This window comes from Oryx dammah, unplaced genomic scaffold (genome assembly GCF_014754425.2).
Source record: "Oryx dammah isolate SB20612 unplaced genomic scaffold, SCBI_Odam_1.1 HiC_scaffold_27, whole genome shotgun sequence".
Classification (NCBI taxonomy): Eukaryota; Metazoa; Chordata; class Mammalia; order Artiodactyla; family Bovidae; genus Oryx; species Oryx dammah.
The window spans coordinates 95451825-95463970 of NW_024070211.1; the positions used below are offsets into that span (position 1 = coordinate 95451825).

Sequence of the window (12146 nt, forward strand, 5' to 3'; positions counted from 1 at the left end):
GAAAAAAGATTTTTGTAATGAAAACATCATACTTGTTTTTATTGAGACTGCCCGTCCTGTCCTAAAAACTTTTTTGAGACTCCTTGACCTGATTCTAAATATAACTGCATTCCTTAAATTTTATTGTATTGGTACTTTAAAATAGATACTGGGTTTATACTTATCAATAAATTTTAATGATTTAAAGGACTTAAATCTACTCAAGATTTGTCTCTTTTCTGAAAATATACATGAAGCAAAAGATATATATATATATGTATTATCTATATATATGTATACTATCTAAATATCAAGTGACCATTCTAAATACTTCACAGTTTTAGTTTTTCCATCTCAAGAAAAATATATGCATATTGTTGTTTATTCTGTAAAATATTCCTTTTTTTAATAGCCTGAACCAAATAATTTCTCATTTTTACAGGCTTCACTTCACTTTTCTCACAGTGAATAAATTGCAACTTATTTCCATGAAATTCACAGATGACACAGATCTTTATTTTGCATAAAGGCATAAAGAAGTGTCTAATATCTTCAATATTCATCTGCTAAGTGGACATTTGCATTGGGTTAGAACGGAAAAAGAGCCCCAACCCTCCCGCAGTGACAGCTGTACAAAGGGATGACATCTGACAGCTGTGACAGTGCTGAAGGGAAACTCAGATGACTCGCAGCATCCATGATCCAATTACAGCACACATCCCTCTGACAGACCCAGCAGCTTGACTCCAGCGTTTGGAAGGACAGTATTGATCTCTTGTCAGGAACCAGTTGCCTGCCTGCAATTGTGCGCTGCTGAACTTTGAAAAGCTATAGTACCCTCTTAAATGATAGGGGCAGTCAGGTTATAGTATTCAGGTACAAAGAGAGGTGCAAAGGGTATCTGCTAAATGCTCTAAACTTGAACAAATCATAACAATATGACAGTCCAATCATACTCAAGGAGCCCAGCTGATCTAGCTAGCTACTGTCTGTGCTAATGGAAAGACAGCTCTTTGTGTTTAGTGGGATGATCTTACTTGATGAAAAGGCCACTGCAATTAGTGCATGCTGGTTGGCTGTGCTGGGTGACAGCAGCACGGATGGTATAATGGCAGCTGCCAATAACCCTAACTTCAAGAAAACAGACAATTAGTCCTTTGATCCTAACACTGTTAGTCCCTCTACTCCAGACCTCTGCTCTGCTCTTACTGTAAACCTTGCAAGGGCAATGTGGTACAACCTCGCCAAACAGAACAACTTGGTCAAGGGGTCAATTACTTTTCTCCTCTTGACTTCTGTTCCTGCTTTCCTTTGGAGAGAGAGAGGGAGGGAGAGAGGCTTATGCAAAATGTAACAAACATAAATATTCCCTTTCAACTATAGTTTAAAGAAGCCAATATATGAACATAAATGTTTTAAAATGCAAAAATTTTAAATATGTTTTTAAAATGTGCTAAAAAAATAAGATGCTAAACTTCAAAAACAGAGCTTTCTAATGGCAAATGATCTCATGTTTTAAGACCATGAGGACTGAAATTTAAGAAATTAGTATAAAAAAATACATGAATATAAGGTATAGCATAGGGAATATTGCCAATATTTTATAATAACTTTATATGGATTATAATCTATAAAAATATTAAATCACTCTCTTGTATATCTGAAACTAATATAATAATATGTCAACTACACTTCAATAAAAAGGAAATTACCAAAATACTAAAATAATTAAAAATTATCTCAAGTTCATCACTTTAGAATTGGATAAAGATAGATGAAATATTCTGAAGTCTCAGAGTATACACAAAATTTATAATACAGATTATTTTAGTGCTTTTCATCAAGTGCAACTCCAGAATAAGTAAAGCACTTATGCAGTAGTAATACAAGTTAAATTAAATACTAGAGCATGCATACACTTGCTCACATACACACACAAATCATACCAGTATAGATAAATATAATTAGAAAAATTAAGTCTAGTGTTCAATTCAGCAGTACGTATGATAAAATTGGACCTATACAAAGAAGATTAGCATGGTCCCTGTGCAAGGATGACTCCAAAATTTGGGAAGTATTCCATATTTTTAATGAATATTCATTTTATACCTCAAATTTAGACAGTTTCTAACTTTGGAAGGTTTTTTTCCTTTTCTGTAATTTCTGTAATTTTGGAAGTATTATTAATTCTATGTAGGTAGGTACTGGAAATCAAAATGCATAGATATTTTCCATTCAAATTTCATTTAAAAAGCAGAGACATTACTTTGCCAACGAAGATCCATCTAGTCAAAGCTATGGTTTTTCCAGTAGTCATGTATGGATACGAAAGTTGGACTCTAACGAAAATTGAGCACGGAAGAATTGATGTTTTTGAACTGTGGTGTTGGAGAAGACTCCTGTGAGTCCCTTGGACAGCAAGGAAATCAAACCAGTCCATCCTAAAAGAAATCAGTCCTGAATATTCATTGGAAGGACTGATGCCGAAGCTGAAACTCCAATACTTTGGCCATCTGATTCAAAGAACTGACTCATTTGAAAAGACCCTGATGCTGGGAAAGATTGAGGGCAGGAGAAGGGGATGACAGAGGGATAGATGGTTGGATGGCATCACCGGGGAACATGAGTTTGAGCAAGCTCTGGGAGTTGGTGATGGACAGGGAAGCCTCGCATGCTGCAGTCCATGGGGTTGCAAGAAGCTGGACACAACTAAGTGACTGAACTGAGTAAAAAAAGAAAACTAAGTCTGTATCAGTGTCAGATCCTTTCTAACAGAGTGAGTATAATGGCAATACTGGAAAACTGACCTTATATAAAACATAATTTTGTATTTCAAATAAAGTAAGGAAACTAGAGTTTTGAAAATGAACAGACCACCAGAGATCAAAAGATGAAACAATAAACTTTGGAGAACTTTAAAGCAGAGCAAACTGGACATGTACTGGTATCTAGATAGACAAAGATAAAGAACCAATGTCTCTCAGAAATACAAATTCTTAATTATATGCAAAATAGTACTATTCATGTACATGTAAATTAATGCTAATTAAAACACATATGAGATCACTGTAATATGGATTGAATAACACAAAATTAGTGAGCGTGTGGAGAAACAGACATTCTCTTCTTGATAGAAGTATGAATTGTAGCAGTCTTTCTTGATTAACTCAAAAATATGTATCCAAAATCATATTAATTTAATCAGAAAAATTACTCATTGCACAAAGAATTGTATGCAAGAATATTCATTGCAGTATTATTTATAATGGTAAAAAATTAAAACAAACACAACTACCCAGTAGGAGGAGATTAACTATATCTTGATACACACATTAAATAGAATAATATAAAGCCAATAAAAAGAATGAAGTAGATTTATATAATTTAATATTAATTTTTTTCAAGATACAAACATAGTAGTATCCTGTTTATATAAAAATATACAAAAGACAAATATTTATGTGTGGATGTCTGTGTACTTGTACTTATGTGAATATGTATCTCTCTATATATATATATAGATAGATAGATATAGATATATGCTTTGGGCTTCCCAGCTGGAGCTAGTGGTAAAGAACCCACCTGCAAATTTAGGAGACGTAAGAGATGCGGGTTTGATTCCTGAGTTGGGAAGCTCCCCTGTAGTATGGCACGGCAACACACTCTAGTATTCTTGCTCAGAGAATCCCATGGACAGAGGAGCCTAGCAGGCTACAGTCCTTTGTGAAGAGTCAGACATAACTGGGGTGACTTAGCATGCATGCACATATATGTTTTGTGTATATTAACATTTTTAGAAATATAAATAAGAAACTGGTAGCAATGGCTATCTATCATGAACCAGAGATGGTAAGAAAAATCACATTTAATTTATACTTCCTTATACTATTTGCATATATATATTATTTCATAATTTTTCAGTTCAGTTCAGTCAGTCATGTCCAACTCTTTGAGACCCCATGAACTGCAGCACGCCAGGCCTCTCTGTCCATCACCAACTCCCAGAGTCCACCCAAACCCATGTCTATTGAGTCAGTGATGCCATCTCATCCTCTGTCGTCCCCTTCTCCTTCTACCCTCAACCTTTCCCAGCATCAGGGTCTTTTCAAATGAGTCAGTTCTTTGCGTCTTGTGGCCAAAGTATTGCAGTTTCAGCTTCAAAAATATCCTATCAATGAACACCCAGGACTGATTTCCTTTAGGATGAACTGGTTGGATCTCCTCACAGTCCAAGGGATTCTCAAGAGTCTTCTCCAATACCACAGTTAAAAACATCAGTTCTGCTCTCAGCTTTCTTTATTGTCCAACTCTCACATCCATACATGAACACTGGAAAAACTATAGCCTTGACTAGACAGACCTTTGTTGACAAAGTAATGTCTTCGCTTTTTATATTATTTTTTATATTATATTTTTATATTATATTTTTTTAATTTACTTTTAATTAATTTATTTTTTTACTTTACATTATTGTATTGGTTTTGCCATACATTGACATGAATCCACCATGGGTATACATGTATTCCCCATCCTGAACCCCCCTCCCACCTCCGTCCCCATCCCATCCCCCGAGTAATCCCAGTGCACTAGCCCTGAGCACACTGTATCATGCAGTGAACCTGGACTGGTGATTCGTTTCACATGTGATAATTTTCAAGTTTCAGCGCCATTCTCCCATATCATCCCACCCTTGCCCTCTCGCATAGAGTCCAAAAGACTGTTCTATAAATCTGTGTCTCTTTTGCTGTCTCTCATACAGGGTTATCATTACCATCTTTCTAAATTCCATATATATGCGTTAGTATACTGTATTGGTGTTTTTCTTTCTGGCTTACTTCACTCTGTATAATAGGCTCCAGTTTTATCCACCTCATTAGAACTCATTCAAATGTATTCTTTGTAATGGCTGAGTAATACTCCATTGTGTATATGTACCACAGCTTTCTTATCCATTCATCTGCTGATGGACATCTAGGTTGCTTCCATGTCCTGGCTATTATAAACAGTGCTGCAATGAACATTGGGGTACACATGTCTCTTTCAATTCTGGTTTCCTCGGTGTGTATGCCCAGCAGTGGGATTGCTGGGTCATATGGCAATTCTATTTCCACATTTTTAAGGAATCTCCACACTGTTCTCTGTAACGGCTGTACTAGTTTGCATTCCTACCAACAGTGTAAGAAGGTTCCCTTTTCTCCACACCCTCTCCAGCATTTATTGCTTGTAGAATTTTGGATAGCAGCCATTCTGACTGGTGTGAAATGGTACCTCATTGTGGTTTTGATTTGCATTTCTCTGATAATGAGTGATGTTGAGCATCTTTTCATATGTTTGTTAGCCATGTGTATCTCTTCTTTGGAGAAATGTCTGTTTAGTTCTTTGGCCCACTTTTTGGTTGGGTCATTTATTTTTCTGGAATTGAGCTGTAGGAGTTGCTTGTATATTTTTGAGATTAGTTGTTTGTCAGTTGCTTCATTTGCTATTATTTTCTCCCATTCTGAAGGCTGTCTTTTCACCTTGCTTATAGTTTCCTTTGTTGTGCACAAGCTTTTAATTTTAATTAGGTCCCATTTGTTTATTTTTGCTTTTATTTCCAATATTTTGGGAGATGTGTCATAGAGCATCCTGCTGTGATTTATGTCAGAGAGTGTTTTGCCTATGTTCTCCTCTAGGAGTTTTATAGTTTCTGGTCTTACTTTTAGATCTTTAATCCATTTTGAGTTTATTTTTGTGTATGGTGTTAGAAAGTGATCTAGTTTCATTCTTTTACAAGTGGTTGACCAGTTTTCCCAGCACTACTTGTTAAATAGATTGTCTTTTCTCCATTGTATATTCTTACCTCCTTTGTCAAAGATAAGGTGTCCATGTGTGTGGATTTATCTCTGGGCTTTCTATTTTGTTCCATTGATCTATATTCTGTCTTTGTGCCAGTACCATACTGTCTTGATGACTGTGGCTTTGTAGTAGAGACAGCATATTTTCTGATCACAATGCAGTAAGATTAGTTGTCAATTACAGGATATTAACTATTAAAAATTCCAACATATGGAGGCTGAACAACACGCTGCTGAATAACAAACAAATCACAGAAGAAATCAAAAAGGAAATTAAAATATTCATAGAAACAAATGAAAATGAAAACACAACAATCCAAAACCTATGGGAGACTGTAAAAGCAGTGCTAAGGGGAAAGTTCATAGCAATACAAGCATACGTCAAGAAACAAGAAAAAAGTCAAATAAATAACCTAACTCTACACCTAAAGCGACTAGAAAAGGAAGAAATGAAGAACCTCAGAGTTAGTAGAAGAAAAGAAATCTTAAAAATTAGGGCAGAAATAAATGCAAAAGAAACAAAGAGACCATAGCAAAAATCAACAAAGCCAAAAGCTGGTTCTTTGAGAAGATAAATAAAATTGACAAACCATTAGCCAGACTCATCAAGAAACAAAGGAAGATAAATCAAATCAACAAAATTAGAAATGAAAATGGAGAGATCACAGCAGACAACACAGAAATACAAAGGATCATAAGAGACTACTATCAGCAATCATATGCCAATAAAATGGACAGCTTGGAAGAAATAGACAAATTCTTAGAAAAATACAACTTTCCAAAACTGAACCAGGAGAAATAGAAAATCTTAACAGACCCATCACACGCATGGAAATTGAAACTATAATCAGAAATCTTCCAACAAGCCAAAGCCCAGGACCAGACGGCTTCACAGCTGAATTCTACAAAAAATTTAGAGAAGAGCTAACACCTATTCTACTCAAACTCTTCTAGAAAATTGTAGAGGAAAGTAAACTTCCAAACTCATTCTCTGAGGCCACCATCACCCTAATACCAAAACCTGACAAAGATGCCAAAAAAAAAGAAAACTACAGGCCAATATCACTGATGAACATAGATGCAAAAATCCTTAACAAATTCTAGCAAACAGAATCCAACAACACATAAAAAGATCATATATCACAACCAAGTGGGCTTTATCCTAGAGATGTAAGGATTCTTCAATATCCACAAATCAATCAATGCAATACACCACATTAACAAATTGAAAGATAAAAATCATAGATGCAGACAAAGCTTTTGACAAAATTCAACATCCATTTATGATAAAAAACCCTCCAGAAAGCAGGAATAGAAGGAACATACCTCAACATAATAAAAGCTATATATGACAAACCCACAGCAAACATTATCCTCAATGGTGAAAAATTGAAAGCATTTCCCCTAAAGTCAGGAACAAGACAAGGATGTCCACTTTCACCACTACTATTCAACATAGTTTTGCAAGATTTGGCCACAGCCATCAGAGTAGGAAAAGAAATAAGAGGAATCCAAATTGGAAAAGAAGAAGTAAAACTCACTGTTTGCAGATGACATGATCCTCTACATAGAAAACCCTAAAGACTCCACCAGAAAATTACTAGAGCTAATCAATGAATATAGTAAAGTTGCAGGATATAAAATCAACACACAGAAATCCCTTGCATTCCTATACACTAACAATGAGAAAACAGAAAGAGAAATTAAGGAAACAATTCCATTCACCATTGCAATGAAAAGAATAAAATACTTAGTAATATATCTACCTAAAGAATCAAAAGACCTACATATGGGAAACTATAAAACACTGGTGAAAGAAATCAAAGAGGACACAAATAGAAGGAGAAATATACCATGTTCATGGATCAGAAGAATCAATATAGTGAAAATGAGTATACTACCCAAAGCAATCTATAGAGTCAATGCAATCCCTATCAAGCTATCAATGGTATTTTTCAGAGAACTAGAAAAAAGAATTTCACAATTTGTATGGAAATACAAAAAATCTCAAATGGCCAAAGCAATCTTGAGAAAGAAGAATGGAACTGGAGGAATCAACCTGCCTGACTTCTGTCTCTGCTTTTTATATGCAGTCTAGATTGGTCATAACTTTCCGTCCAAGGGGTAAGCATCTTTTAATTTCATGGTTGCGATCAACATCTGCAGTGATTTTGGAACCTAGAAAAATAAAGTCAGACCCTGTTTCCCCATCTATTTGCCATGAAGTGATGGGACCGGATGCCATGTATTTAAAACTAATCAAATTTTTGTGTTAATAACCTCTTGCTGATAATATAAAACTAGCCATGGCAGTTGCTCATGTAGATGGAAGACATATCAAGAAGAAAATAAAATGACATATTGCTTTTAAGAGATGCATGCGTAGAGATTTAAAGCCATGAAGATAGAATTTAAACAATTTGTACTTCTCATTCCTTTAGTAAACATTATTAGACATTCATTGTAAGTTAGATCTAGGCTAGTCTGGGAACACAGAGAGTAACTCATTGTGTGCCTGCCCACAAGAATCTATCTTCTAGATGAGGAGGTGTAAAAGTAAAGAGTACAGTGAAAAATGCTGAGCATTATGGTAGGCACAGGTGTTTTTGAGTACAACAGGTGGATACCTCTCAGTCATAGGATGTCAAGGAATGATTCCAGTAGGGCAGTAAATTTAAGTCTCAGATAAGTGTGGATGGCCAACTGAAGGAAACTCATAGGCAGCAGGTTTTGAAGTGCAGGAACAGCGTTAGCAAAAGAAAATTGATCATGCAGGCAGTCCAACATAACTAATTCTTAAAAAATAGATTAGTGGTGAGAGATAAATCTAGAAAGGAAGAAGATATCTTAAAGGAAAAGAAGTGATTTTGACCAAAAAGACCTGCAAGTTTTCCAGATATTTAAAATAGTACAAAGATGCAGTAGTCTAAGGGTATCAAAAAATAAGAATTATCTAAACTTCATGTTAAAATAGATTCTCAAAGTCCAACACAAATTCTTCAAATTGAACTGATAATTTACAGCTATAACAAGTATCCCAGTGATTATTATTATCTGACAAGTTTAGAAAACAATGGTAGGTTAGCATATACATGACATTATCATGTTTAGCCAAAACTTGACCCACCTGAGGAAAAACAAACAGATAAAATAAAAAAACTTCATCTTTGAATTAATCTACGGCAACAAATATTAAATGAAATATATGACAATCTTAATTCCACCAAGAGCCTTTATAACTGTTTACTTTCTTGGCAACTAAAATAATTTTATTCCCTTGGATGCAACATCTAATAGAACAGAGAAAGTCCATAGCCTCTATTTACTTGACTTTTAAGTACAATTTATTACTAATTCAAAGTATAAGATAATATGAACTAATGTTAATTGTGTCTCCTTCACTAAATAGATGAATAAAAATGATAATTGACTATATTTTATTGGTATCAGTTACCTGTAATCTTGAAATACAGACCTCTTAAAGCTAAACCACAGCAAAGAAAGGGAAATATATTTCTAGTGTCATTACAGATTTCAAGATGGTGAGCTTATTGGTTTGAGTACTATGCTTCTATGGCCTAATTCTAGGCATTGATCCCTTTGTGAGTCATTTAACATTATTCTGCTACATTTCGGAAGAACATGCCCTTAAAACTGTCTATCAGTCCAATACCTGTCATTGGTTAGAAGTGAAGGAAGAGTGAAGATAGTTCCATAGAAAAATACACAGCTATTCAATTAAATTCAACTCAATTCAATTTAGCAAAAACTTAAAGAATTCTATGCCAGGAATGCAAAACCATCAACCATGAACTGGAGTTCAAAGGTGTTATAGCTTATTAGCAGAGATAAATGTATAAAGAGAAATAATAGTTTATTGAGGTGAACTCAAGAGAAATATACCCAAGGCACAGGAAAGTAAGGATCATCTGACGGGAAAGTAAGAAAGAAGAGCATATTTGTGAACTTACGATAATTGTAGATGATAAATAAGATGATTTCTGCTCTGATTTTAGAGCAGAAAAAATAGTATCCCCAAAAGTGCATGGAAGTGTACATGTCAGAAAACTGCAGTCTTTCAGTATTGATCAAATGTATGTTTGTTTCGACAAAGACAAGGAGAGACCCAATCCTACTGAGCTTTTTATTTTTTTTTCCAATTTTGGAGGTATAAGCACAGCAATGTTATGGTGAGAGTGCTGTATGGGTAATAATGGATGTTGAACTTGGGAAGCTCTTAAAGAGATTGAAACAGATCGATAGATTTTTCCAGCTTTTGGTTCTCTTCTTAATCTAATTGATTTTATAGAGATACAAGTCTGCTCCAGTAACCTGGAGACCATGGACATAACCACATAAATCACATAGGAAATGCTTGACCACAATCTGACACAAGGTTTGGTGAAATATCCTTCAAATGCTAATACATGGCCATTACATTCAATTTCTCATCTATATTTTATGGGAGAATTCCAGAAGAATTCCACAGTATTTCTCACCCATATTCCTAGTTACAGTAGCATGCAGGTCTACTTTGCCCCATTTTAAAGTATAGCTCCAAGTTTCTTTGTGAGTCCATAAAACTGTGTAACAATACTTTGTGAATTCATCTGGGCTTCTTGTTTCCTCATTGGCTGAACCAACAGTTGCCACCATATTAGTTTATGGGCTGAATGATCACTTTACAGATTTAATAGTTAGTCCTATGTCTATGGAAAAGCCTGCTCCCCCTTGAGGGAGAAATTATGCTTGGACACAAAAGTAATCTTCAACTAATGTCTCTAAAATAGCTTCTATACGGTGACCATATAAACATCCTATTTCATAGTATGTTAAATCTTATCATAGAAACCATATTATAGAATAGTGTGAGATTTAAATATATTTAACATATTAACATCTATTGGACACTTACATGTGTCAATCACTATTCTGAGTTTCATACACACAGTCTATTTTACTCCTTACACCAACTCCTTTCTTAATTCAACTTATATAAGGAAATTGGATTTTAGAGAATATAAGAAGTTTCCCATCAATTAGTACAGAGCTAGACTGAGCCAGAGCTAAAGTTGCAATACAGTTCAATTCCAATGCAATAATTTTTAATTACACTGTTATTCAGCCTCCTAGGTAACAGTGATCACACCGGGTCTGACCTGTGCACACATCAGTCTTTCTTATTGTGGATTCTTATGCCAAGTAAAATTGGTCACTTTTTGTGATCACTCATTTTCTCAGAAACCTCACATTCTCTAGCAATAGTCATATTATTAATTAATCTTCTATCAAATGTAGTTTATGTGCTATTAGAGGCATCAACACCCTATCCCTAATCCCATGCTCATCTTCTACATGACATTTAAACATTGTAGAAAGAATATATTTAAAATTGCATTATTTAGAAAAATATATAGTCATTATAACACTCACACTTATTTAAATCAGATATTGACCTATCATTAAAGGGAACATGGCAATGAGTGACCTCCAGTAATGGATATCCTGGTGATGGTTTAGTCACTAAATCATGTTCAACTCTTCGCTACTCCAAGGACTATAGTCTGCCAGGCTCTTCTTTCCATGAGATTTTCTAGGCAAGAATACTAGAGTGGATTGCCTTTCCCTTCTGCCCCAAAATCATCAAATATTCACTTATGTTTCCACACATACACTTGGAAGATATATTATTTGCTGTGTACTATTAACCTACTTTTAGATTTTCAAGATCAGAATTCCAAGAAAAACTTTCCTTCTTTTGTCCTCTGCATAGTAAAGCTATGGTAAAAATAGCTATGCTTCTAAAATCTCAAGCCTGTTTTATGTACTCAATTTGGTTAGATTTGGGTTTTGTAACTGTCATTATTGGAAATGACCTTGTGTTTCCCATCAACACAGAATTCTATGACCATCAAGCAAAAGAAAATATAAGTGAAAGGATTTTCAGAATTAATTTAATCTCTTTATTTTATATCTGGTGACATTTTTATTTAATGAATGATTATTCTGTTTTGCTTGTTTTTTAAAGCTTATTCTTAATGTTGTTTTTTAGTAAAATATTCCTTTAACCATGGCTATGTTTTCCCAAGCTTCAAGAATTTTCCTAGCTATATAAATAGTAAAATTTGCTAGGAAAGCTACAAGAAATTAAGTATAGAAGTTGTGTTTTTCAATCAAGCAGAATAAAACATTTGATCCAAAAAAAGTATTGATATATGTTTTCTCAAATATATATGTATGTTTTAGATGAAGCATTTAATTATGCATAGAAAAAATGAAATAATTGTTTAAATTATTGATCATTAGGAAATGAAATAACAATGAAGAATTATG

General features: G+C 34.4%; 1 non-coding gene across 1 annotated transcript; it reads left to right on the forward strand.

Moving 5' to 3' along the window:
• Nucleotides 1-1961: 1961 nt before the first annotated feature.
• LOC120855261 lies at nucleotides 1962-2068 on the forward strand. Its single transcript, XR_005719224.1, has one exon. It is a non-coding gene; the product is annotated as a U6 spliceosomal RNA (small nuclear RNA).
• Nucleotides 2069-12146: the final 10078 nt, after the last annotated feature.